The following is a 5,000-nucleotide window of genomic DNA, read 5'->3' on the forward strand; positions in this document are numbered from 1 at the left end:
TATTAGGTTGTCGAACACCTTTGTTCGAAAAAGACTATTCTTTCCTGACCTTTGTGTACCGGGGTTCATTGTCTACAAACCTTATGCATTTGTGAGTGATTCCACCTCTTCGAACCGTCTGACAATTAGGTTTGACAACCGAGTTCGACAACAGAGTTCGACGAACCATTCAACTGTGTAAACCCCGCTTAAGAAGGGGGAGGGAGTGGATAGAGTTGAATATGTTCATGTGCGTATTCATCTAAATATTTAGATGGCATTTTTGGCGCCTCGGGTGCACTATAGTCAATTCTTTTTAGTGAGGCAGATTTGCAGTGACACTCAGGGGTGCTCTTTTAGCTCGGAAAAGCTTCCTGATCGTTGATTGGTGGGACAAGATAATTCTAACCAATAAGAGAGCAGGAAACTCTTCTAAGCTAGAAGGGCACCGCTGCGAGTCAGTGCAAATGCGCCTCATTAAAATTTTTTTAGTATAGTATACATCTATACATACATGCATATGCGCATACATACATAAATACATACATACATAAACGCATGGATATTAAATACATCATTATACACGTGCGTGATGTGCATGGCCATTATCACGCCTAACATTGTTAAAGATTAATCGCCATGACTTATAGTTCCCTCAGCCCTCCCGAGAAAGAAAAAAAAAAAAATGGGTGTCGATGACCTGAAACTTATTATGCCGTGTCGTGATTTTTCTTTTATGATCGAGCGAATACGGCTAATTATGCTTTCTTTGACGAGGCGAAGTTATCGGCTTTATGGTGCTGGGTGATAAAAGGCAAAGAAGCCACCGGGAGTTTGCTGACAAATTTTAGGGGAGACCGGGACATTCTAATGAAGGCACATGCGCTTTTTGATGTTTCGCGAAGGGATTTTGATTATTCTGGGATGTCCTCTTTTTTTTATTATTCATTTATTTATTTATTTATTTATTTTTTGCTTGTGCAATCATCCGCTTGTTGCTGGTAAAATGATTGATTTGTTAATTACTTAGGCTTTTAAAATATTATATATATTATCATTGTTATTATTATTATTATTATTATTATTATTCCGGAGATCCATTTTTTTTTTTTTTTTTTTTTTTTTTTTTTTGGTGCAATCGTCCGGTCGTTGCTGGTGAGATGATCGATTAGTTAATTACATTGGCTTATAAAATATTGTTATTATTATTATTATTATTATTATTATTATTATTATTATTATTATTGTTGTTGTTGTTGTTGTTGTTGTTGTTGTTGTTGTTGTTTTTCTTGGGATCGATTTTTTTGCTAGTGCATTCGTCCGTTCGTTGCTGGTGAGATTATTGATTAGTAAATTACATTGGCTTTCAAAATATTATTATTATTATTATTATTATTATTATTATTATTATTATTATTATTATTATTATTATTATTATCTGAGCTACAACCCTAGTTGGAAAAAGCAGGATGCTTTAAGCCCAGGAGCTCCAACAAGGAAAAATAGCCCAGAAAGGAAAGGGAACAAGAAACCAAATAAAGTATATATATGAGATGTTATGAACAATTAATATGAAATATTTTAAGAACAGTAACAACATAAACATAGATCTTTTACATAAACTATGAAAAAGATCTTTTACATAAACTATAAAAATAAATTTATGTCAGCCTGCTCAACTTAAAAAACATTCGCTGTAAGTCTGATATTTTGAAGTTTGCATACGATGGGATATATACAGTACTGCTAGCGTAAAGGAGTCTTTTCTAAATTAAGTTTTTGACTTTGAATATTTCTATTATATAATTTGTTTTTGGCTTTCGGGTAATATTAACTTCATATTTTATAATCTTGATTTTATTTTTCGTCTTGGTTAAGTTGCCCTTTACAAAGTGTGATCTTACCTGGCAACGATTCCGAAATATAAAAAAAACTATAGCAGCAGACCTCCGCCACGGCAGCTCATTTCTCGACCTTATGCTCGACTTTGACTTGGATCTTCGGCCTTCAACATGTATTGATTGGCGTGGATTTTCATACACTAAAAGATGAACCAAGTTTGAAGTCTCTGTGACAGGATGTCCAAATTATGGCTGATTCATGAACTGGACGTTTTGCTTGACCATGAGTTTGACCTTTGACCTTGATCTTCCAAAATTTAATCATTACCAGCTTTTTATATGCCAGTTAATTCCCTCAAGTTTCATTACTCAACGATTAAGATTATGGCCAGGAAGCTGTTCACAATCAAACACATACAAACAAACAAACAAACTCAAACAAGGGTGAAAACATAACCTCCTTCCGACGTCTTTGGAGGAGGTATTAATAGTAATAATGATGATAATAATAGTAATAATAATAATAATATTATTATCATTATCATTATTATTGTTATTATTATTGCTATTTTGGTAATAATAATAATAATAATAATAATAATAATAATAATAATAATAATAATAATAAAGGACATTTTTATAATATTAGAGATTTTCAGACTGAACTTTGAGATTCACAGCTCTCAAGTGTCCTGAAACCTAACTTGAAGCAAACATGTTGTTATTTGTAACTTCTTTTCGAATCCTATCTTCAGCCCCTCTCGAAAAAAAAAAAAAAAAAAACGCCGGAAGTATAAAATTCACAGTTTTAATCTTCCTGACCAACTTATTCCCTCAAATACGAACCCTTATTGTTAATTTTATTTGCGGTTTAATCATGCCGTCATAACAAGATTCATTTGTAGATTCATGAAGTTAATAGATGATTTTTTTTTTTTTACGTAGGAATTCATTATCAGTGAAGGAATTTCAATCATTTTGATTACTATTTACTATTGTTTTTATTAGAATCGGTAATGGAATCGTAAGAAATTAAACATTATGTAGAATTTAAACTCCTATCATCATTACAAATTAAAATGATTCAAAGTATATATATATATATATATATATATATATATATATATATATATATATATATATATATATATATATATATATAATATTTCTTCTTCTATTGACACCTTCGAATGTATTTTCAATTGTCTTAAGCTATAAATATTATCTCTCTCTCTCTCTCTCTCTCTCTCTCTCTCTCTCTCTCTCTCTCTCTCTCTCTCTCTCTCTCATATTTCTTCAATTGACACCTTCGAATTTATTTTCAATTAGGCTATAAATATTTCTCTCTCTCTCTCTCTCTCTCTCTCTCTCTCTCTCTCTCTCTCTCTCTCTCTCTCTCTCTCTCTCATATTCAATTGACACCTTCGAATTTATTTTCAATTAAGCTATAAATATTTCCTCTCTCTCTCTCTCTCTCTCTCTCTCTCTCTCTCTCTCTCTCTCTCTCTCTCTCTCTCTCTCTCTCTCTTATATTTCTTCTATTGACACCGAATGTATTTTCAATCGTCTTAGGCTACAAATGTCTCTCTCTCTCTCTCTCTCTCTCTCTCTCTCTCTCTCTCTCTCTCTCTCTCTCTCTCTCTCTCATTAAACCTTTCATTTTTCCCTTGATCGAGGGAACGAACTTTGGTTACTTACTTATGATAAGCAGAATAAATTATAAGAGGGTAAAGAATATGGGCTGTTTTTGTTATTGTGGTCGTTTTTAATGTTGTCTTTAGTGTTTCTATATTATCACGGCCTTCTTGCTCATAATAACAGCTCATATTCAAAGGTAATAATCTCTAGATGAAAAAAGGTCTGGTGTAGCACTTTGGACCTGGACCTACTAAATTGCCTCTTAATTTTCTTTGAGAAAACGCCCTATTACGGTTTTTATTGTTACTGCGTTTTTCCATCGTCAGTATATTATATATATATATATATATATATATATATATATATATGTATATGTGTATATATATATATATATATATATATATATATATATATATATATATATATATATATATATATATATATATATATATATTTATGTATCTATATATACATTCATGTGTGTATACACACAGTCTATTTATGACATTTATTTACAGAGTTGTTAAGTATTAACAATTTTGGTCATAATTTTCCTCTTTTCCTCATATATCATTCCAAGACAGTCTATCTCGACAAGTCTTATTATTATTATTATTATTATTATTATTATTATTATTATTATTATTAGGAAGTTGTTGTCGTTGTTATTGTTTTTGTTGTTGTTGTTGTTGTTGTTGTTATTGTTATTGTTGTTGTTGTTGTTGTTGTTGTTGTTAAGAGTCGCAGAGTTAAAGGCAAGTAGAGAAGAGATGAAAAGACACGAGAGGTATTCGTGTTCGCTTTTGGTGTCTTGAGCTGTTTATTCGTATAATATAAAAGGCATTTCCTGTGATAAGGTTTTTTTTTCTTTTTATCAAGCTTCAAATTGTTTACTTTTACGATTAGTTTAGATGACGATACGTTCGATATCAAGTCAGGATGGCCGAGCGGTCTAAGGCGCTGCGTTCAGGTCGCAGTCTGGTCTTCCAGGCGTGGGTTCGAATCCCACTCCTGACACGAAATTTTTAAAAGAAGGATTGTTAGTTGCAATGTGGCGTGGTAGAATATGGGTTTAGAGTGAAAAAATGCGAAGCTTTCTGAAAGTTTTGTGTGTTTGAATACTAAAACTTTAGGGTCATGAAGTTTTTTTTTCGTGTTTTAATGCTAAATATTCCTAAAATTTTCCCTGTTTCGAGTGCTAACATTTCCTGTCGTTTTTATTTTTTTGTGTTTGAATGCACAATTTTTCTAAAGTTTTTTTGTGTTTTGATTGCTAAACTTTCCTATAGTTTTGTGTGTTTTGATTGTTAAACTTCCCTACAGTTTTGTGTATTTTCAGTTTTAAACTTTCCTAAAGTTTTGTGTATTTTCAGTTTTAAATTTTCCTAAAGTTTTGTGTATTTTCAGTTTTAAACTTTCCTAAAGTTTTGTGTATTTTCAGTTTTAAATTTTCCTAAAGTTTGGTGTATTTTCAGTTTTAAACTTTCCTAAAGTTTTGTGTATTTTCAGTTTTAAATTTTCCTAAAGTTTGGTGTATTTTCA

General features: G+C 31.3%; 1 non-coding gene across 1 annotated transcript; it reads left to right on the forward strand.

Moving 5' to 3' along the window:
- The first annotated feature begins 4,391 nt into the window (after positions 1-4,391).
- On the forward strand, positions 4,392-4,475 carry TRNAL-CAG (transfer RNA leucine (anticodon CAG)). The gene has a single exon. It is a non-coding gene; the product is annotated as a tRNA-Leu (tRNA).
- The last annotated feature ends 525 nt before the right edge of the window (positions 4,476-5,000 follow it).

This window comes from Palaemon carinicauda, chromosome 10, assembly GCF_036898095.1.
Source record: "Palaemon carinicauda isolate YSFRI2023 chromosome 10, ASM3689809v2, whole genome shotgun sequence".
Classification (NCBI taxonomy): Eukaryota; Metazoa; Arthropoda; class Malacostraca; order Decapoda; family Palaemonidae; genus Palaemon; species Palaemon carinicauda.